General features: G+C 39.0%; 1 pseudogene; it reads left to right on the top strand.

Moving 5' to 3' along the window:
- The window catches only part of LOC149557536 (polyadenylate-binding protein 2-like), a 46,474-nt pseudogene extending 44,443 nt beyond the window's left edge, over positions 1 to 2,031 (top strand).
- The last annotated feature ends 22,523 nt before the right edge of the window (positions 2,032 to 24,554 follow it).

The following is a 24,554-nucleotide window of genomic DNA, read 5'->3' as shown; positions in this document are numbered from 1 at the left end:
TTTCAGAGATTGGTTGTAGGTTTTCAAACCCCTAAGATGTCTTTGTTCACACATTTCTATTCGAGTTTCCAAGAATGCTTGACAATTGTAATATGTGGACTTGGTTGTTGAATGAGTTTTAGATACACGTTGACATGTTGAAAGCTTTGATCTGGAAGGGTGAGAATAGTTTTAGGGCTTGTGATTGACATTTTGTGAAGAATAGGAAATTAGGCCTATTGTAAGGTGAATGGCCATCCTAAACAACTTGCCTCCTCATCAAAATCTACATCAACAAATGCAAACAACTATTATAGCCATGTCGATCTTGCGAGTTGAGTCTCGTCATTCACACAATTGATTTTGATTACATCTCAATACAAGTGTATTAGTTTTGAATAGTTATCTTTTAATTAATTTTTTTTATTAAGGAAAATGGCCATGTTGATATGACAAACTCTACTAGTTGGATCTTTTATAATAATTTGAATTTAATTAATATATGATATTTAAATAATATTTTTAAATGAATTTCTTTTGGAGATATCTAACACTTTGAAAAGGTTACAATATTTATGACAAATGAGTTGATGATTAGTATACTGAAGTAGATCTTGTTTTGAAAATGATTGCTCTTCCCTTTGCATCACAATAGTTAGATTGATTATCAATCCTACAAGTTGGTTGCTTGTTTTTTAACAATGTTTAAAGGAATGTGAGTTGAAGGTGGGTTGTACAAGAGATTGAAGTTGAGACATCTATGTTGTCCCTTGTCTTTTCTATGTTCGTGAGGAAGCCAAGAAATATATTTAGATTCTTTCCTTCATTTATTAAGTGCAAGTACTACTATATTACCCAACACACAAAAAATGAGAATATTTGTACTTTAGTGAATTTCATTTTCATAATCTTCACTACATGTATTATTCTAAATAGCATATTGTCTCAAAAATACTAAGGAAAATCATGAAAGGTTATCTCATAGACTAATTGTGGAAGCTATAGTATACATTACTTTAGTAAAAGAACATGGGGAACTTGCAAGGTAAATCTCAATTGCTTGTTTATGTTTGTTGAGCCATATTGTTAATTATTATGACTTTTGAATTTGATTTTCACAATCTTTGATTTTATCTTCTAATATATCACTAAACATATATTTCTAGGGCCTAATCTTTGCACTTCCTTTAAGTAGAAGTGCCAATATAACTTATTTTCTTATTTATCTCATTTGTCTTTTCAATAGTTTTTTAAGAAAAGCGTTATGAAAATATTTGATTTCTTTTATACATTTAAAATTTATTGTTGAAATAAATATAATAATTAGTTAATCAAAATATTATAATTTGATAGTTTTTTTGCTTGCTTTTCATATAATATAAAAATGAAGAAAACTTAATTTATTATATCAAATGAAATAATATGCTCAAAATTTTATTACTAAACATTTAAATATTTTTTATATTTAGAATTACTGTCAAATATTTTTTTAGTAAAAATTATTGATAAATATATTTTATTTAAAAAAATCAATTAAAATAAATAAATCATATCTTATATAAGTTGCAAACAAGACTGAACTAATTATAAGCATATAAAGAAAGACGATTATAAAAGCATGATAAACACACACCAGCTCTTTCCAAACTGGAACTCAAGGCTAACGGTCTTGTTTTTCGCTTTTTGCTTTTTAGTTTTTTAATATTGTCTTGATGTAAAAGCTTGATTCCAATCGCATCTACCTATTTATGAGCCATTCATGTCGAAATTAGGGCAGATTGTAGTTTCGGGGGTTTGTTTGTCATTCGAATTTTTCGTCTTCTGATGTAGGTTTTGTTTCTGGCATGGTATCATTTGGTGCCTGGAGTGAGAAGCAGTGAAAGTGGGCATCGTTTAATTCAATCTTTTGTTAAGAAAAACTTTGTGGGTAATGCCAATGTGGGTACTGTAGTTTGGATAATGGAGTCTCCACCTCTAACGATAATGATAAGCTACATGGGTATTCACCATTATGAAAACAAAAGAGCTCCTCATTTCAACGGAACAGTTTAAGGCGCAGATTCATTGGACTCCAAGTACACTATCCCCTGCAACACTTATTTCTCATAGTTTATTTCTCCACCAAACTTTCACGTCTGCGCTCCCTCTTTACGAGGATGTTTTGTTTTCTATGCCCCATTGTGAGAAAAGTAGATTAAAAATCAAACTCACAACTTAACTTAAAAACAATTCATACTCGACACTTAAAAAAAAACTGCTCGGCACATGAAGGTGCCGAGTGCCAGATAGCTCAGCACTTGCTCGGTGCCGAGTGACAGGCAAGAGGTGCCGAGTGAGCTCGGCACAAGAAGAACTCGGCACACAATAATTGCTCGGCACCAATGGATGTCGAGTGAGCTCGGCTCCAACTGAGAAAGAAGATGTCGAGTGCTCTGTTTCAAACTTAAGAAATATACCTTAAGAAATATTTCAACGTGAATGCATTCACCATTAAAACCAGACAGCCAAAGCTTAAAGCTTTCAACCAAACTTGTTAAATCCAATGAATAGAAGATGAAGAACAATGGATTAAGTATGTTGCTTGCTTTCTATTCAACTGAGATTTAAACTATTACAAATCTGGGAGCATTCGGCTTCAACCAGAAAAACTTATATTTACCCTAAAACTTCAAACGACTTCAATACTTCAAACTTTAAAGTTGCAGCTCTAATGGCTGCATACAAAAACGCCTGGAGCAATCACTACTTCACAGGTCGAATCCAATGAACAATAAACTTACAGAATGATCAGAGAGAAGACGTGCAACTGCAGGCACGAAATAAAACAAGCTTCTTTCTCTGCACTCTGACAACTGGATCTGCTGATCTTCTTCCACTGCTCTTCTCTGCAACTTCTTTTGATCTGCTTGATCTATTCTCAATGGAATGAATGAATCATTCCCTTTGTCTTCTAACCTAAAATGGTTTTCCCTCTCATTTCCAAATTCGAAAATCTCACCTACCAAAATGAATGCCTGTCGTCCATGAATGCCTGCAGTGACCTAACAGGGTAGATGGGCGTGGGGCTCGAGGACAACCTGCAGGCGTTGACATTTATTTCCAACACTCCCCTTTTGTCCTGAGACCCACAAACAAGGATCAATGTTGATCCAAATCAACTACACCAAGACTCTGTCTTAGGTGCACAAAAGTTCCAATGCCTAATGACTTGGTAAAGATGTATGCTAGTTGCTACTCAGATTTGCAAAATTTCATCTTGATATCCCCATTCTCCACCAACTCTCTGATGAAGTGATATATGATCTCTATATGTTTGCTTCTCTCATGGAAGACTGGATTCTTAAACAATGCAATTGATGAGATGTTGTCACAATAAATTGTGGTTCCATCCTCTTGCCTTTCATTCAATTCTGTCAAGATCCTCCTTAACCAAATAGCCTGACATGCTGCTGCATTTGCTGCTATATATTCAGCCTCTGCTGTAGATTGAGCAACAATAGGTTGCTTCTTGGATGCCTATGAAATTGCACCCGATCCTATATGAAACATGTATCCGGAAGTGCTCTTCCTATCATCTATACTTCCAGCCCAATCACTATCAGTGTAACCAACTAATTTGAATTCATCATTTGCAGTATACAAAATCCCAAATCCCTTGGTACCTTTCACATACTTTAGGATCCTTTTTCCCGCTTGCCACTGGGAATCCTTTGGGGTTTCCATAAATCTGGAAATCAGACTTACTGCATGCATTAGGTCTGGCCGAGTTGCTGTCAAATACATTAGACTTCCAACCATACTCTTGTATAGTGTTGGATCCACTCTCTTACTAGAGTCTCCCTTGCTCAACTTCAGACCTATTGTTGTTGGTGTGGGGGTTGCCTTACTATTCTACATTTTGAATCTCTCCAAGATCTGACCTGCATACTTTTCTTGAGAGATGAAGATGCCATCATGCATTTGTTTTACTTCTATCCCTAAAAAGTATTTCAAGAGACCTAGGTCTGTCATTTCAAATTCACTTTTCATGGCTTCTTTGAACTCACCAATTAGAGCCTTGTCATTTCCAGCAAAAATCAAATCATCTACATACAAGACAACAATCAATACATTACCATTTGCTGCCTTGATGTAAAGAGTGGGCTCGCCATTGCTTTTGCTAAAGCCATTACTCATCAAATATGAGTCAATCCTACTGTAGCATGTCCGTGGAGCTTGCATGAGCCCATAAAGAGCTCTCTTCAATCTATATACTTTGTTCTCTTCACCTGCAACTTCATAATCAGGTGGCTACTCCACATACACTTCTTCTTTCAATACACCATTTAGGAAGGCGGACTTCACATCCATTTGGAATACCTTCCACTTGTGCTGAGCTGCAATTGCTATGACAGTACGCACGGTTTCCATTCTTGCAACCGGGGCATAGGTCTCTTCATAGTCTCTGCCATACTGCTGTTTGTAGCCCTTGACTACCAGCCTTGCCTTATGCCTATCAATCTTGCCTTCAGCATTGCATTTGGTCTTATAGACCCATTTCACTCCAATCACTTGCTTCTTTGGAGGCAATTCAGTTAGCTCCCATGTCTCATTCCTTTCTATGCAATCTATTTCCTCATCCATGGCATTACACCATTTCTTCTCCTTAATAGCTTTCTCAAAATATATTGGATCACTATGAGAAAATAATGCAAAATTAACACTCTCATCATAATCTTCATACCTTTTATCTTGGTATATCTCCCTGGTAACAGGGAGGAGAGTGTGGGATTAGAATCTTCATTGCTGCTGCATTGCCGACTAGGTCGGTCTTCACTGGTACTCGACACTAACACTCGGTCATGCCTAGAGGAGCTCAGCACTGTCTGAATATGCTTGCCTTTTCTTCTATCTGCTCCTTCTTCTTTCTGTTCATCAACATCTTCTTCACTCATAATTGGCACTTTACTAGAAGTGCCCGGTGACTCGTCAGTTGAACCATACCAAGACTGATTTTCAAGAAATTTCACATCTCTTGAAAGCATCATCTTGTTGTTCAATGGGTCGTATAATTTGTATGCCTTTGATTCTGGGTTATGCCCTGTGAAAATGCATTTCACACCTTTGTCATCAAATTTATGCCTTTGCTCTTTAGGCACATGTGCATATGCGACACATCCAAACACCCTTAGGTGTTCAACTGTCCATCTTCGTGACCATGCTTCCATTGAAATTCTATCACGAACTGCCTTTGTAGGACACCTATTAATTAGGTAAACTGCTGTTGCCATAGCCTCTCCCCAAAATTCAGTTGAGAGACCTTTCTCTTTCATCATGCTCCTTGCCATTTCAACAATGGTCATGTTCTTTCTTTCAGCCACTTCATTCTGTTGTGGTGTATAGCTAGCTGTGAGCTCTTTCTTAATGCCATGTTTCCTGCAGAAGTTTATAAAAGAATTGGAGGTATATTCCCCTCCTCTATATGATCTTAGGACCTTGATATAGTGTCCACATTCTCTTTCAGCTTGGGCTTTAAATTCTACAAATTTTTCAAATGCTTCAGATTTATTCTTTAAAAAATACGCCCATGTCCTACGACTGAAATCATCAATGAATGTCATAAAATATGTACGCTTCCCAATGGAAGTAACTTGCATAGGACCGACTAGGTTAGTATGCACTAATTCTAATGGATATCTAGCCCTCCTAGAATTTCTAGAATTAAAAAGAAGCCTATGTTGCTTACCCAAAATACAAGCCTCACACTTGTCACAAGAATTTTCTACATGTGGCAAACCTTCTACCATTCTTTTATTTGACAATAAATTTAAACCAGCATAGCCAAGATGACCATACCTGAGGTGCCATAGCCATGAGGGGTCTTCAATCACACTCCTTAGAGTTGATTGTGTGGGAGGTGCAACACAAACTTGAGATGAGAAACATGTCTCAATCCTCAAGGGAAACATTCTGTTCTTGGTCATTTGAACTGTTGCAAGTAGGTTCTTGCTCCCATCCTTTTCTTGAATGACACACATGTCATTCTCCATCAACACTTTGTATCCATTTTGAATGAGCTGACCAATGCTCATATAATTGTGCTTCATACCAGGGGCGAAATACACATTTTGTATTTCCCTTTTCTCACCTTTCTTGGTGCGGACCATAATAGATCCTTTGCCCACAACTGGTAGGGTTCCATTATTACCCATCTTAATCTCTGATTTGAAACTCTTGTCAATGAATGAAAACAAGGTTTCATTACCACTCATGTGGTTGCTACATCCATTGTCAAGGTACCAAACCTCAAGGCTTCCTTCTTCACCAACATTACACATGATGAAGGCGGTGTTTTCACTTCCCATATTCACATCAACCACATTTGCTTGTCCTAATTGATCTTTCTGCTTCTTCTAGCATTCATTTGCATAATGCCCATATTTATGACAGTAGTAGCATTCTACATTACTCTTATTTGAGTTGTAGTTTTTCTTACCTCCTCTTGAAGTATTTTGTGAGCTACTTGCTCCATCTGCTCTTCCTGAGCTTTCTGCTGCAACATTTCTTTGTCCTCCATTTCCCCGACCTCTACCTCTGGAGTTTCTGCCTGAGCCATTTCTTCCTCTCCCCCTTCCTCTTGGATTTGATTGAGCCTTGAATGCTTGGTCTTGGGTAGAAGAAGATGTGGATCTATTGATCCTATACTCATGGGTTTGAAGAGAACCCATCAACTCATCCATTGTCAAAACAGTGAGGTCTTTTGCCTCTTCTATGGTCATGACCAAATGGTCATATTTATGAGGTAAACTCCTCAATATCTTCTCCACTATCCTCTGCTTTTGATAGTCTTCTCCATTTGACTTCAGTTGGTTAATCACATTGGAGGTTCTTGAACTGAAGTCTGCAACTGTGAAGAACCTCCTTATAGCAATATCGTGAGAATGCTCGAAATAACAGAATACAAAGTGATAGCAAAACTCAGAATGAATCTACTGATCGCAGGCCACTTCGAGGGGGTAACCTCCTTTGAGCAAGCTCAATACAATAAATTCGTCCGTGCCCATCAAGGGCCTCAACCTATTCTTATATACTGGGTACGATCTAGAAAAGTAATACTACCTATGCATGTGGGATAATAAAATATACTCACGGGACGACTTACAAAGCATATGCGTCCAACAACACTACTCTAACAAAATAAACAGAAGGAACACACAGGTTCCTAACATCCCCTCTCCCTTAGAAAAAAGCTTTGTCCTCAAAGCTTAAGGTGTGGAAATTGTTGTTGAATCTGAAGAAGGGGTTCCCAGGTAGCATCCTCTAGTTGCATGCCATGCCACTGAATCAAAACCTCAGAGATGGAGCGAGAGCGAAGCTGGCGAGTGCGCTGGTCAATGATTGCCACCGGCTCCAGGATAATGGATCCTTCCGTATCCATTTCAGGGAGATTAGTTTGTGCTCTGACAGTGGTACCCAGAGCTTTCTTTAGACAAGAAACATGAAAGACTGGATGAATGCGGGAAGAAGGAGGAAGTTCCAGTTTATAAGAAACTGAACCAATCTTCTGCAGAACCTTATAAGGCCCATAAAATTTTGGGGCCAGCTTATGACGCCCTTTCAGCTTTAGGGAGGATTGTTTGTATGGCTGTAGACGAAGAAAAACCATATCCCCAACTTGAAATGAGCGCTCAGAACGGCGTTGATCTGCTTGCTGTTTCATCCGATTACGGGCCATGTGAAGATTATCCTGTAAGGTACGAAGAATCTGATCCCTGCTGCGAAGAACTATGTCAACTGCCTGGACTGGTGAGCTGTTGGGAGTGTAGGGAAGGAGCACTGGAGGTGCCTAACCATAGACTGCTTCATATGGAGTCATTTTAGAGGCAGTGTGGTAAGAGGTATTGTACCACCATTCAGCTAAAGGGAACCACTTGGCCCACTGATGTTGCTGTTCGGAAGTGAAGCAACGAATATAAGTTTCCAAGCATTTATTGACAATTTCAGTTTGACCATCAGTTTGTGGGTGATAGCCCGAACTCATCTTCAGTTTGGTGCCAATTTTCTGAAACAGTTCAGTCCAAAAATGACTGGTAAAAGTTGCATCACGATCAGAGACAATGGAAGAAGGGAGTCCATGAAGACGAAATATCTGGTCCATGAAGATTTGTGCAACAGAGGAGGCAGTATAGGGGTGGCTGAGGGCACAAAAATGACTATATTTTGAGAGACGATCAACCACAACCAAGATCACTGTCTTGCCACCGGATTTAGGAAGCCCTTCAATGAAATCCATAGAAATATCAGTCCAAATCCGTGTAGGGATGGGCAATGGTTCGAGCAAGCCAGGAAGGAGGGTCGTTTCACCCTTGTGGCGTTGGCAAGTATCACATTCAGCCACCATCTGTTGAATCGTCTGTTTCATCCCTTTCCAAAAGAAGTTTCTCCTTGCGCGCTCATAAGTTTTGAGGAAGCCTGAGTGCCCTGCTGAAGGAGAAGCATGGAGTTCATAAAAAATAGCCTGATGTAGAGCTGGGTTCTGAGGAAGCACTAGCCGACCCTTGAATCGAAGAGAAGCACCATCCCAAGAGTAATGTGGTATAGCAGAAGGATTATTGGCTAGCTGGTGAATGATTTGAGATAAAGAAGAGTCACTGTCATAGCCCTGCTGAACAGATGCTAACCAATTGGGAATGGGCATAGAAATAGCGGAAAGGGAAGCTTGATTATCAAATGTGCGAGAAAGAGCATCTGCCACAATATTCTCCTTACCCTTCTTGTAGGTGATCTCATAATCATACCCCATGAGTTTGCTGACCCATTTCTGTTGTGTAGGAGAGGATACCCGTTGTTCCAGGAAGTATTTCAGACTTTGGTGATCGATTCTGATGCAAAAATGACTCCCTAAGAGGTATGGCCGCCACTTCTGTACAGCATGCAAAATAGCCATCATTTCTTTTTCATAAGTAGAGAGGGCTAGATTTTTACCAGAGAGGGCTTTGCTAGTGAACGCAATAGGATGGTCATCTTGCAGGAGAACAGCACCCAATCCATTGCCGCAAGCATCACTCTCAATAGTGAAGGGTTTGGAAAAATCTGGCATCGCGAGAACAGGTGTACTGCACATAGCCTGTTTCAGTTGTTCAAATGCAGTCTCAGCAACAGGGGTCCAGGAGAAGGGATCCTTTTTTAACAGAGCTGTCAATGGTGCTGCAATTTTCCCGTAATCTTTGACAAACTTGCGGTAGTAGCCAGTCAACCCCAAAAAACCCCGAAGGCTCTTGAGAGTTTTAGGATGCGGCCAAGTTTTCATGGCATCTATTTTTGTAGGATCCACCCGCACTCCATGGTGTGCAACAATATGCCCGAGATACTCCACTTCCTCCTGGCCAAACACACATTTAGATAGTTTTGCATAGAGTTGATGATCAGAGAGAAGTTGCAAGACAAGCTCCAGATGATGGAGATGCTCAGCCCAAGTTTTGCTATATATGAGGATATCATCAAAGAAGACCAGAATGAATTTCCGGAGGTATGGTCGAAATATGTTATTCATCACTGCCTGAAATGTTGAAGGAGCATTCGTGAGGCCAAAGGGCATGACTAAAAATTCATAGTGACCATCATGTGTGCGGAAGGCAGTTTTAGGTATATCCTCCTCATTAACCCGAATTTGATGATACCCAGAACGAAGATCTAACTTGGAGAAAAAATGAGCCCCATGAAGTTCATCAAGAAGTTCATCAACAACTGGAATGGGAAACTTGTCCTTTATAGTGAGATGATTAAGTGCTCGGAAATCAATGCAGAGTCGCCATGACCCATCTTTTTTGCGAACAAGCAGAACTGGAGAAGAAAAGGAACTGGTACTAGGGCGAATAATACCTTGCTTCAGTAAGTCACGGACAAGTATCTCGATTTCGGTCTTCTGATGAAATGGGTAGCGGTAGGGCCTGATGTTGGGCGGAACACTCCCAGGAAGGAGCTGAATACGGTGGTCCTCTGGACGAGAAGGAGGTAATCCCACAGGTTCAGCAAATATACCAGAATACTTGTCCAAAATGTGTTGGAGATCGGCAGGAGTGCTAGAGACTGTTGATGGCTGCATCTGAATGGAATGGAGCTGAGCGATGACACCATGTGAATTCTTCTTAAGAAGTTTTTCCATACGGTGTGAACTGATGATGCTGAGAGACCCTGGTTGTAAGCCTTTCAAAGTGTGTTGGTGCCCCTCGGCTGAAAACTGCATCCAAAGTTCAGCAAAATCCCAGAGAATGGGGCCAAGAGTGCGTAACCATTGGGCACCCAAAACCACATCACAGCCACCTAAGGGTAAGGCAAACATGTCAGAGCGCATGTTATAATCTCCAATAGAGAGACGCACATTGCGACATTTCCCTTTACAAGGTAAAGTGCCCCCATTGGCAATCATGACTTCAAAGCTAGAGCAGGGATGGATAAAGCAATCAGCCTGTTTGGCTATTCGTGGATCAATGAAGTTATGAGTGCTACCAAAATCAATGAGTATAGTAAGAGGGATCTTCTTGAAGAAACCCTGGACCCGCATGGTTTGTGGAGTAGTGACTCCTGCCAAAGCATGGACAGATATCTCTGGTGGAGCTTCTGGTGAAGGAGGTTCAGGCTGGTGAGGCTCAACCTCATCATCCACTGTTTCCTGAGCATCTACATATTCTTCCAGTTCCGGTGGAGAATCCACATCCAAGAGATAGAGCTTTTGCTGAACACATCTATGGCCCCGAGACCATTTCTCATCACAATTATAACAAAGCCCTTTGTCTCGCCTAACTCGCATCTCTGTTTCAGACAAGTGCTTGATCGGAGTAGTTCTGGGAGCTGGTATGACTGGAGGGTTGTGAGAACCTGTATTTCTGAATGGAACAAAATTAGATCTGGAGCGTTGTAGAGCACTAATCTTGTCTTCCGCTAACTTAGCCAACCCAAGGGCTTCCATCATTGTAGTAGGTCGAAACATTTTGACTTCTGAGCGAAGTGCATCCTTCAGACCACTGACAAAACAACTACGGAAGAATTCATCAGACAAGCCCTCTGTGTGATTAGCTAATTTTTCAAACTCTGTCTGGTATTCTCTTACAGTGCCTGTTTGACGCAGTTTAGTGAGTGCTCCTGTGAAATCATCAAAGGAACTAGGGCCAAAGCGCTCCAAAATGAGGGTGCACAATTCTCTCCACGTTGGGCCTACATTAGCCTTGATGTACCAACGGAACCATTGAAGAGCTTCATGTTCCAAATGAAAAGAGGCAAGGGGGACTTTGTGGTTATCCAAAGTATTATGCAAGCTGAAATACTGCTCTGCCCTATAGATCCATCCAGTCGGATCAGAACCATCGAAGCGTGGAAAATCAAGCTTTGGTCCACGGAAATTGCCAGAAGAGGACCCAGTATCTCCTGAATGGTTTCGGCTCATGGCTGACTGCTGAAAGTTAAGACCCAGAATTTTGTCATCCAGATCTTGAAGTTTGGTTTTGAGGGATGCAATTTCCTCTTCCCTGATTTTTGCTCCTGTACGCGTAACAACCATAAAACAAGGTTTTTTTTTTTTTTTTTTTTTTTTTTTTTTTTTTTTTTTTTTGAACAGTCAACTTAGAAAAATTCACTCACAGACAGAACAACTGAAAAGAGTTATTGCAATAACAAGAGATATTAGAAGTGAGAGGAACCTGAAGGCCATGACAGAAAAAAAATTTGATGTAATTTCCACCCAGCGAGCCCAAGAGAGTGCTCTGATACCAGATGTGAAGAACCTCCTTATAGCAATATCGTGAGAATGCTCGAAATAACAGAATACAAAGTGATAGCAGAACTCAGAATGAATCTACTGATCGCAGGCCACTTCGAGGGGGTAACCTCCTTTGAGCAAGCTCAATACAATAAATTCGTCCGTGCCCATCAAGGGCCTCAACCTATTCTTATATACTGGGTACGATCTAGAAAAGTAATACTACCTATGCATGTGGGATAATAAAATATACTCACGGGACGACTTACAAAGCATATGCGTCCAACAACACTACTCTAACAAAATAAACAGAAGGAACACACAGGTTCCTAACAGCAACTGATTCATTCTCCTTCATTTGAAGGTTCTCAAACTCCCTCCTTATGTTTTGTAGCTTTACAGTACGGACTTTATCAGTCCCCTTGAAGTTCATCTCAAGGATATCCCATGCTTCGTTTGCATAATTTGCTGCTGCAATCTTTGGGAATACAGTCTCTATCATTGTTGCTTCAATCAAACTCAATGCCTTAGCATCCTTCCTCCTTGACTCTTTCAAATGAGTCTTCTGTGCATTTGTGAGGGCAACATACTGAGTTGGATCAGTCACATCATTGAATCCATTAACTACAAACTCTGACAAATCATTTGCAACCATAATGATTTTCATCTTCTTTGCAAATGTATCATAATTCTGTCCATTAAATGATGGTGGTTGCTGCCATATCTTTCCTGCATCTCCCGTCATGTCAAATATCCAAAAAAAAAACAAATGCCCTAACTCACTGTGGATGTGGGGCATCAAAGCTCTGATACCATGTGAGAAAAGTAGATTAAAAATCAAACTCACAACTTAACCTAAAAACAATTCATACTCGGCACCTTAAAAAAAATTGCTCGGCACATGAAGGTGTCGAGTGCCAGTTTTACTCGGCACATGAAGGTGTCGAGTGCCAGTTTTACTCGGCACATGAAGGTGCCGAGTGCCAGATAGCTCGGCATTTACTCGGTGCCAAGTGACAGGCAAGAGGTGCCGAGTGAGCTTGGCACAAGAAGAACTCGGCACACAATAATTGCTCGGCACCAATGGATGCCGAGTGAGCTCGGTTCCAACTGAGAAAGAAGATGCCAAGTGCTCTGTTTCAAACTTAAGAAATATAACTTAGGAAATATTTCAACGTGAATGCATTCACCATTAAAACCAGAGAGCCAAAGCTTAAAGATTTCAACCAAACTTGTTAAATCCAATGAATAGAAGATGAAGAACAATGGATTAAGTATGCTGCTTGCTTTCTATTCAACTGAGATTTAAACTATTACAAATCTGGGAGCATTCAGCTTCAACCAGAAAAACTTATATTTACCCTAAAACTTCAAATGACTTCAATACTTCAAACTTTAAAGTTGCAGCTCTAATGGCTGCATACAAAAATGCCTGAAGCAATCACTGCTTCACAGGTCGAATCCAATGAACAATAAACTTACAGAATGATCAGAGAGAAGACGTGCAACTGCAGGTACGAAATAAAACAAGCTTCTTTCTCTGCACTCTGACGACTGGATCTGCTGATCTTCTTCCACTGCTCTTCTCTGCAACTTCGTTTGATCTACTTGATCTGTTCTCAATGGAATGAATGAATCATTCCCTTTGTCTTCTAACCTAAAATGGTTTTCCCTCTCATTTCCAAATTTGAAAATCTCACCTACCAAAATGAATGCCTTCCGTCCATGAATGTCTGCGGTGACCTGATAGAGTAGATGGGCGTGGGGCTCGAGGACAACCTGCAGGCGTTGACATTTATTTCCAACACCCATTTCGTATTTCTGCTTGAGTTTTGCATTTTTGCTTTTTAATTTTTCATAGTATCTTATTTTCTGTGGGAAAGGGGCGGAAGGCAACAATGAGGACAACAAAGCTTCTTTGCCAGTGGTTGGAGTTGCAACGAAGCATAACACAATCATATCAAAAGTTCACAATTTTCTGTTCTTTCTTTCATGATATTGTGTTCTTAATTTCCGTAACTAGAAGATTCAGAAGATTTATATTATGGGTTTTATAGCATGCCTATATTTGTTTTGTATTGTCCTTCCTTGCATGGTTTGTGTCATCTAAACTATGAGGATTTATTTACTTAGGCTCAATGTTCTTCTTATATGTCGGTGCTCAAAACTTTACAAAGTGCTTATTTCATTTTAGACTTTATGTGTGTGTTCTCTGTCATTGAATGCTATTATTTATGTGATAATAGGCACATTTTAACCTTGTTTTGGCAGTCCTATATTTTCCCGTGTCTTTATTTTGACCTTGGGCTCATACTGCTTATATTCCTCCCAATAATTGGTTTGGTTCGAGACGACTCACTTGTTCTTCATACTCTGCCTTAAAAGCTTATTCCAGACCTAATACTTACTATATTGTTTGTTTAAATCCTCTTGCTGTGTTTATTAGTTTGATATGTACTCTTTAACCATAAACGCCATGCCCATTGTTATTTTAGATCAAGATGATTCACTTGATCATTCCCTCCATTAAATCCCCATAAATGATTCACCGGTTCATATTTTACATTAAATGCCTTGTCTTCATACATAGAGCTCATATTGTTTAGAACTTAATGCATAAATGCATGTGCTATAGTCTAAACAGAGGATGAAATTTCCAAGCTCTATGTTGTGTTGTTTCAAAATTGTTTGAGCTATACTTGTAAGAATTCCATGCTTCTTACATGATATTCAATCTTTCTTGTGTCCGTACATCGTATTTTTATCATAAGCTCCCACACAATTTCAATTGGTTTTTAGTCTTCTTTGAAAAATTCAATATCTAGAATCTGGAGTGAAAATTCTATTACATACTGCTGTTCAATAAATGAGATTTAGTTTATAACTACAATTGACCACTGCAATGTTAGGTGAGGATGATTGATGAGAAAGAAAATGATTCTTTAATTGTTGTTTCTCAAATAATTTGCTTTAATAGATTTTTTTAATTTTTTAACTCCTTATTTTTCTTTTCTATGAAGTTTCCCTGGCTTTCCTAAGCAGTTCCCCAAATGCAGAACTCATTTCTATCTTTGATAAACATCATCCTCTATTCAGTCGTTCTTTTAGGTAAATCAGTTCCACTTTCTAAGGTCTAAGAGTTGCTAAAAAAAAGTGCAATCCTATTTTTGCTATTTTCAATTTACATGAATTAAACATGGTTTAAACCATCATAAAAACATTTGATTTCAGAGGTGGCTCTTAGATTGATTAAGATGATAGGATCACGTTTGTTAAGATCAGCTTTCGCACACTTCACTTCCACAATTATAATGCATCTTTTTACAATAAGAAATCTCATAGTTTGGTTTTTTCCCCCACTTGCAAGGCCTTGCATCCATGCTAAAATGTTTGAATTATACTTAGAGTCTTTTAAGTGTTTTGGAGATGGCCAGTTGTTAATTGCTCTCATTTTCCTCCATATGTAGTTCTCAATCTTCTCAAATTTTGCAGTCTGCTAGTCTATTTCCTTTAATGGATGCTTCTAGGATCCTCTTTATTCTTGGAAACACCTTTCAATTTTTATGCTTTAATCTCACCTGTATTGTTATTCGAAAACTTCATCTTTCAATTTGTCTTCTCTCGATTTGTCTTGCTTGACCTCTTAGCTTTAATCCCTTTCTTTATAATAGCCTGCCATATTTTTATCCTTAAAAATATCATCTTCTATGTAGTAGTCTATTATTTCGCCTAACGTAGGTCCACTAAATCCAGATTCAGATTTGTAGATCTTCAAAATTTCAATTCTATTCCATTCCTGTAGACACCAATCGATAAAATCCTCTATTCAAGGGGGGAGAACTTACCATTCCTATCTGATTTCTGAACCGTGTCATTTCTGATTCGCTTTAGCTCTTAGTAAATCCAAATGCAAAGTGACCATCTAAAATCCCAGAACTAATCACTTTCTAGGGTATGATTCACTTGATCATACCCTCCATTAAATCCCCTCTTTTATTAAATCAAAGAAGATTATGTTCAGTTTAAACACCATCCCCGCTCTCTTATTAGATAAAAATAATCTAGAGCATATAATACTGCTCAGAATGTAAACCTTGTTTGACTCCAGTCTAAGAACGGAGAATATTTCTCTGTAATATGCTTGTAATATTTGAAAGGGATGTGTATAATAGCCCTGCTAATATGGGATCCTCAATGAAATTAAGATGATATGGGATCCTCCTGCAACTGTGAAAAAACACACCCAATTGTTAAGCTTGAAGGAAAATTCTTTGAACAAGTTACAACTATATAAAGCCCACTGGCAATCTTAGCAAGAAGTACATCAAATCTATAATGATACACACAAGATCCAGAACGCTACAAAATATTGTTAGGAATTTATGTATTTGTTTATAATTGCCAGCCATATCAGAAATTTATTAAAAATATGTCTTATTTTGAAGCATAGAACAAACTCCAACTTAAAAATCTTGTTCATGCAACTATTGCAAAACAAAAGTTTCAAAAATTTCCTTCTGAGGTTATTTAACTTTTGTTAAAAATCATCCTTCCCATCTAGAGGGAAAGAAAAAATACCATATCTTGATTCAGTGTACCAGGCTAGCATGTTGCACATGATTCCAGAGTTGCTCATTATTATCTGTCACAGTCTGCGGATTACCCACATATGTGAGAGATTCACAACTTAATTCATTTGAGATGATCTCTTCAATACGCCCAAAACTTCTCAAATCTTACACTATTGAATCTTTACTTTTATGTTTTCTTTATTTTAGTCTTAAGAGTTAGTATAAGCAATTCTTATCTGGCTCTGACTGCATATATTTTTTCTTATTTTTTTCTAGATGTATCTGGTAGGCTAGGAGTCGGTAGATTAAAAGTGGGATTTTGGTAAGTTCTACTACCTTCCATAATATAGGTACATGTAAAAATGAAATGAAGATTTGATTAATTAATACATATTATATTGCAAAGAAAAATATTCTCATTGATGGTGCTCTGGTGGACCATATGCTAGTCAATCTACATTCTTTGGTTAAAATAATTTTTTTCATTGGTTTGTCTGAATATTATTTATCTTGGTTTTAAAATCAAATCCGAAGGTTATACATGATAACGTTCAGCTCATCTGTTTTATGGCTCTTGTCTAGAAATTATTTCAGCACTTGTTTGAACCGTTATAGATTCACAACAGAGGAAAATGCTTACAGCTAAACACAGATTTTATTTTATTAAAAAAAATTCGATGGAATTGAAATAAATAATTTACAATAGCCACTACCAGATCAATACTTAGATCACTCCATTACCAACTAAATAATTTATAGTGTGAAATAGTAGTTTTATGATTGCTTTGATGTTGAATTTTATTTACCTATGACTGTCCAGCTATTTATATGGAAAACAACATTATATGAATAAGTAGGAGATAATTTCCACAAGAAGTCAAATTGTGATATTGCTAGTAGGATTTAACTGTGCGATTTTGAGTTAATTGTGCACTTAACTACGGAGTTTCCTCCATGGTTAAACCCAAAGCTTGCAATCCCATTTGCAAAACCTTCACCAATTATTGTGCCTTATGAACCATTCATTAGAAAGCCCCTTAAGCTCATCTATTGATAAGTAGGGGATAATTTCCACAACAAGTCAACTTGTGATATTGCTATTAGGATTTAATTGTGTGATTTTAAGTCAAACTCATTGACCCATGTTTCATGAGTAGTGATTGAACATGAATTCATCTCTCGTGAGAATAAATGGAACACTTAAGATCACAATGGTCAAATCCTACAGTTAAATCCTAATAGCAATATCACAATTATATGAATATTTTATGTGTGCGCTAAAAGAGCAATTTCACATTAATATGATAATATCAAAGTTTAGACAATGGAATTAGATATTTAAATTAAAATAGATTTATTTCTTTTATATTAATGTTACTTCTGTCATGTTTTATTTATTAGTGGTATTATTTTTTTGATCATGTTACATAGTTTTGATTTTTGTTATCATTTTATGTTTTTTATTTAACAATAGGCTATATAACTATGTAATAATCATATTCTTTTAATTTGAACAAGTTGTAATTTAATTGAAAGGGAGAGAGAAGGGGAAGCAGGGGGGGGAAGAGAGGGAGGGAATGAGCGAGGGGTGAGGGAGGTAGAGTGGGAGATGGAGGGAGGGGGAGAGAGGGAAGGGGAAGATGGAGGGAGGGAGGGAGAGGGAAGGGCGAGATAAGGAGGGAGTGAGGGAGAGGGAAGGGGAGCAGGTGGGAGGGACGGAGAGGGAAGGGGCGGGGTGAGGGGAGAGAGAAGGCGGGGGTGAGAGGGGGGGGGGAGAATGGTGGAGAGAGAGTGGTAGAGAGAGGGATGGACTGCGAGGGAGAGGGGGATAGGAAGGGAGTGAGAGAAAGAGAGAGGGAGAGGGAGGGGAAGAGAAGGGGGAGAGAATGCAAGAGAGGGTGAGGGGAGGGGGAGGAGGAGGGTGAGAGGGAGAGGGAGAGGGAGAGGGAGGTAGAAAGAGGGATGGTGAGGAAGAGATGGGGTAAGGGAGGGAGAAGGAGTGTGAAGGAGAAAAGGGGATATGGACGGAGATGGAGTGTAAAGGGGTAGAGAGGGATATAGGGAGAGGGAGAGGGAGGGGGGTAAGTAGAGGGAGAGGGAGAGGGAGAGAGAGGGAAGGAGTGTGAGGGGAAGAGAGTTAGAAGGGGATAGGGAAGGAGAGTGAAGGGAGAGGGAAAGAAGGTAAGAGAAGGTGAGGGGAGGGGAGCGAGAGAGATGGATAGAGAAGGAAGGAGGGAGGGAATGAGCGAGAGAGAGGAGGAGAGAGTGTGAGGGAGGGAAGGGGATACAGAGGGAGAGGGAGTGTGGAGGGGTAGAGTGAAAGAGGGAGGGACATAGGGACAAGGGTAGGATAGGGGGAGAGGGACAAAAAGAGAGAAGAGGAGACATAGGGTAGGAGAGGGGGGATAGGGCAAGAGAGGGGCATAGAAGATAAAAGAGGATAAGAAGAGGGGGAGCAGAGGAGGGAGAGGGAGGGAGAGGGAGAGGGAAAGGAGTGTTAGGAAGAGAAGGGGTTAGAGTGAGAGAGTGTGTGAAGGAGATAAGGGGATAAGGAGGGAGAGGGAGTGTAAGGGGTAGAGAGAGAGAGAGGGGTAAAGGGAGGGAGGGAGAGAGAGGGGTAGAGGGATGGAGAGGGGCTAGGGTTAGAGAGAGGGAGAGGGAAATTTTGAGTGTTAGGAAGAGAAGGGAGTAGAGAGAGAGGGAGTGTGAAGAAGACTAGGGGATAAGGAGGGAGATGGAGTGTAAGGGGTAGAGAGAGAGGGGAAGGGGCATAGGGAGAAGGGGAGAGGGGGAAAGAGGGATCATGAGGGAGAGGAAGGGGTAGGGAGGGAGAGAAAAGAGAAAAGGGGTAGGGAGTTAGATTGGGTGGGGCATGGAGAGAGGGAAACAAAGTGAGAGAGAGCAAGAGAAGGGATGGGCGAGATGGCAAGGGTGAGAGGAAGGATAGAGGGGGGGATGAGAGATAAGTGAGGAGAAGGGGAGGGTTAGAGAGGGTGAGGGAGAAAAAAGAGGAGAGAGGGGGAAGGGGAGAATAAGGGAGAGGGAGAGTGAGGGAGATGGATGAAGAGTAGAAGAGAGGGTGAGAGATAGGAGGTGGATAAGATGATAGGGAGAGGGAGAGAGGAGGGGGAGAGGGAGAGGGAGATGGAGGGAGAGTAGGAGAGGAAGATAGAAGGTTGTGGAAGGGAAGCGAGAGAGAGAGAGAGAGAGAGAGAGAGAGAGAGAGAGAGAGAGAGAGAGAGAGAGAGAGAGAGAAGGTTGAAGAGAAGTGTTGAATAAGGGGAGCGAAAGAGAATGGTAGGGAAAAAGAGTAAGAGAGAAGTAAAGAGGAGGGGTAAGGAGGTGGAAGTGTAGGGAGAGGGAGAAGGAGGGTAACAGAGGAAGGGAAGAGGAGAGGGAGACAGAAGGGGAAGAGGGAAGGAGGTGGAAGTGTAGGGAGAGGGAGGGTAACAAAGCTGGAAGTGGAGGGAGAGGGAGAGGGAGGTAATAGAGGAAGGGGTGGGAAGGGGGAGAGGGAAGGAGGTTGAGTGAGAGGAGGGCAAGGAGGAGATAAGGGGAGAGGGAGATGATCAAAGGGAGTGGAGTAGGGGAGGGGAGGGATGGAGAGTAGAAGATAGGGTGAGATTGGTGGATGGAGCTTAGAATAGTGGGATAGCAAGAGGGAAGAAGGGGTCAAGAAGTGGGGGGGGGTGGTAAGGTGAAGAAGAATAAGGAGGAGGGATAGTCAAAGGGGGAGTGTATGGAGGAGGGAGGAGAGGGGGAGATAGAGAGGAGGATATGTACGAGGGCCAAAAAGGGAGATAAAGTGATAAATAAGGGAGGGAGGGAGGGAGGGAGAGAGAGAGAGAGAGAGAGAGAGAGAGAGAGAGAGAGAGAGAGAGAGAGAGAGAGAGAGGGATGGGGGAACCAGAGAGGGATAAAGAGTATGGGAAATAGGGGAGGGAGGCATGATAGGAGGGTGAAATAAAGAGGCCGAGGGAAATGGGGAGTGAGAAGAGAGAGAGGGAAAGGGAGGGAAGAAAGGAAGGGTGCAAATGAGAGGGGGGAGTAGGTGGAGGGAGAGGGAGGCAGAGAGGAGAGGGAGAGAGAGGAAGAGAGTGAGTGTGGGGGGTGGGGGGCGAGATGAGGGAGGGGAGAGTGAGTGATAAAGGGGAGTGGGGTGTTCGTATGTTTGTGATTACACTAAAAGCTCAAGCTATCAATGAAAGTCCCAAACACTAGACTTACCCAGATCCATGAGAGGCAATTGAGCCATGTCGCGAATCCCCGAAGGAGGTCATTGACCACCAAGTCAACAATCTCCCCTTTAGCACTGAGGGTTCCAGACTGACGAAATTAAGGAGAACTCATGAGATTCACCTGTGACCCAAGGCTCTGATAGCAATTGTTGGTATGTCTGTTGTTGCACCAAAAGCTCGAGCTATTAATGAACGTCACAAACACTAGACTTACCCAAATCTACAAGAGGTAGTTAAGCCATGTTGCTTGTAATGCCTACCCCTACTTGACTTTTCAGTTGTATTGTTGGATTCTTTTAGGCTATTTTTTTTATTGTGTTTTATGATTATCAGTACTTGGTTGTCATATTAGATTAAATGTATTTCATATTTAGTTGATATATATGTTGAGTTACTTAGTTATTTCAGGTGTTTATGATTGTTTTGGTGACGATATATGTATGTTCAGTTAGTGATTTCAGTTGTTTCATGATGGATTATTTATGTTTTTACTATGGATACTTACCCCATACTTGCATGTGTATGGTGTGTGTCTATGTTCTCTTTAAGTTTGACATTTTTAATGTGGTTGAGAAAGGGAGTCTAGTCACCTGCTAGTCGGGACCTACATGATGCACCATTTTTCACCATTGTGTATTTAGTTTAGAATTTGTGTTTCTACATGCATGGATTTTATGTAGATTGCAGGCATTGGGTATCGACTTCCCTAAATTGCTAGGATGAGCGTACCTTATTGCAGTATTTCAATGGTATAAGTGGGGAGATAATTCTCGAGTCTAAATCCTAAACCCTAAGCCAATTGTCCTAGAAAGTAGGACATGTATCTGAGTTAGTTTACCCATTTGTATTTGTCAAATAACGTGAATTCATGATTTTGACCACCAAGTCAACAATCTCCCCCTTAGCACCAACTGAGGGTTTCAGACCAACGGAATAAAGGAGACCTCCTGAGATTTGCCCGTGACCCAAGGCTTTGATAACAATTGTTGGTATGTTTGTTGTTGTGCCAAAAGCTTGAGCTATCAATGAACGTCATAAACACTAGACTTACCTAGATCTACAAGAGGTAGTTAAGCCATGTCGCCTGTAATGCCTACCCCTACTTGACCTTTTTGTTGTATTGTTGGATTCTTTTAGGCTAGCTTTTTTATTGCATTGTATGATTATTGGTACTTGGTTACCAAATTAGATTAAATGTATTTCATATTCAGTTGATATATGTGTTGAGTTACTTAGTTATTTCAGGTGTTTATGATTGTTTTGATGATGATATATGTATGTTCAGTTAGTGATTTTAGTGATTTCATGATGGATTTTATGTGTTTACTATGGATACTTACCCGACACTTGCATGTATATGGTGTGCGTGTATGTTTTCTTTATGTTTGATGTTTCTAATGTGGTTGAGGGAGTCATAGTCACTTGGTAGTCGGGACCTACATGATGCACCATTTTTCACCATTGTCTGTTTAGTTTAGAATATGTGTTTGTACATGCATAGATTTTATGCTGATTGTAGGTACTGGGCATTGACTTTCCTAAATTGTCAGGATGAGCATACCATATTGCAATATTTAAATGGTATAAGTGGGGAGATAATTCTTGAGTCTGAATCCTAAACCCTAAGCCAATTGTCTTAGAAAGTAGGACATGTACATCTGAGTTAGTTTACCCATTTGAATTTGTCAAGTAATATGAATTTGTAATTTTGATCCTGGAATTTGATATTGTCCTTTATTTTCAGTTGAGTTGTCATTTTTGGTTTTGTGGGTCTATTGTGATTCTCTGTTATAATTAAATCAAATTAAAAGATAATTTAATGAGGTAATTTAATGAAAATTTTATAAAGAAATTCAATATTTAATTATATTTAATTAATTGAGAAATTAATTACATATAAAGAATTAAATTTAAGAGATCTTATTAAAGTTCTATTTTTGATGTATTTATATTTATTTAATTTAATGATAATTATTTAGGAGATTTTTTTTAATAATAAACTCTAATAATGTTATTAGTTAAGTTAATAGATATATTATTAAAAATGTATCGTGAATTAATTAAATAAAAGAATAGAACATTAATATAAAGTTATGGTTCTAATTTATGCGTAAATATATTTACTTTATTTAATAATTATTATTTAGGAATTTTATTCCAAATAATAAAATCTAAATAATATTATTAGTTGAATTAATAAATATTCTATTAAAAGTGTGTCGTGATTTAATAAGAGAGAGTGAGCAATTATTTAATAAAGTTTATTTTAATTAAATTGCATAATGTGTATACATGAAATTAAAATATAATAAATTAAATTAAAGAGAGAAAGCTAATTAATTTAATAAAGATATTTTAATTAAATATCTAAAAGTTTGTATTAATTTATAGAGTTTTTTAATAAACTAATGATAACTAAAAGTATGATCTTACAAAAAAAAACACTCTAATGGTGAATTCCAATGAATATGTGAGAAGTGTAGAGTAGAATATCAATTCTTGGGTTAAAATCGCTAAAAATTTTAAATACGCGTAAAAAACAAGGCATAGAGCATCATTGTAGAGAAAATCAAACTTCGAGGTTAAACTATCTAATAAATTCTCGACTTTGGATAAAGCAGAAGGTAGCACCAAACATAAACGCCAGTTTGCCCATTAGCAAAGAGATCTAAATCAGAAAACAAAGTCCACCAAATTGGCACAGAAAGATTCTTCATACCATGTTGCAGAATTGCAATTCCATCAACACCCAAAGGTGTTCTTCACTTTAGACAGTTTGGAGGAGCAAATTAGGGTTTTCCATCTCACGAGGTATGCTCAACCCAATTTCAGGAAGTCAAATCTCCATATCAACAAACCTACTAGGGCAGAATCATCTCCATTGGTCTCTCCTCCCAAAAGTGGCATTGATTACCATGATGGCTCAGATCAGCATGACTCATATGTCCCTTTGCATTGTCATCGTGACTATTCATTTTTTAGGGCTTCCAAAAACACTAAGGACTCACTTAATTCACAAAATGCTCTCAAAGATGAGGCACCTTCCATCCCCCTTCTTGGGGATGAAATTCAAGATGCTTGGAATCACTGCAAAAAATTTGGAATCTATGCAATTTGGTGTGGACCTAAAGAAGATTTGATATTCCTCACGAACTAGTTAGACAAAAATTGTGGATCATAAGTAAGTATATATTATCACTCAGATAATGTTCTTTATTTACAATGTAGCAATATAAATGTCAAAAACCAATTTACTAATGTATCAGATTGTTTCTTTAATGGGCATATAGTTAAATTTAATAATTGGCTTCCTAATCTCAATTTAGATAATCTAGATTTCTTGTGTCCGATCTTGTTTAATATTCCGTCTATGCCTCCAGAGCTAAATCACATAGAGATTCTTAAATCTCTAGGGTTTGGTCTGGGAGAACTATTAGGCATAAATGCTTCATATCAATTTGATAATAATGTTAAATTGCTCATAAAGACAAAATACAATCAACTAATTCAGGGGTTAAGGAAAGTTGTAACCAAAAGAGCTTCATACGTTTCCTTTATTCATCAATTTGAGAGATTTTAGAAATTATTAAGATTGAGAAGGACAAAGAAATAAACTTCGAAACCATTCTACTCACCTCCAATCTACATGATTTATTTCCAAAGTTCTATGAATAGAGGATGAAATCGAGGGTTCAAGAATGTATATTGGACCCCTCTAATATGGAGTATGAGCATTGCAAGACTCAAACAGATCTCCAAAGTGGTAGAAAGGCTATAATTGAAAGCAATTTAGAACCCAGGAAGAGACTCAAATCTATAGTTGTGGTTGAATAGAACACGAAGTCAGATTCCTCAATTGGCAAGGATGGTACAGGTAAAAGGAAAAAGAAAGATAAACAAGATTCTACCAAGATCCTCATAGAACAAGGTTCATCTCACAATAAGGATAAGGCAGCTAAAGAGGAAAAGATACATAAACAAGCATATATCAATATCATCAAAGAATAAGGTATTTTATTAAATGACAGCAAT

Source organism: Cupressus sempervirens, chromosome 5 (assembly GCF_028749045.1).
Source record: "Cupressus sempervirens isolate cs-2001-9-10 chromosome 5, ASM2874904v1, whole genome shotgun sequence".
In the NCBI taxonomy this organism is placed as follows: domain Eukaryota; kingdom Viridiplantae; phylum Streptophyta; class Pinopsida; order Cupressales; family Cupressaceae; genus Cupressus; species Cupressus sempervirens.
The sequence above is the reverse complement of the archived record's forward strand: the minus strand, read 5'-3'. Positions and strand labels throughout refer to the sequence as shown.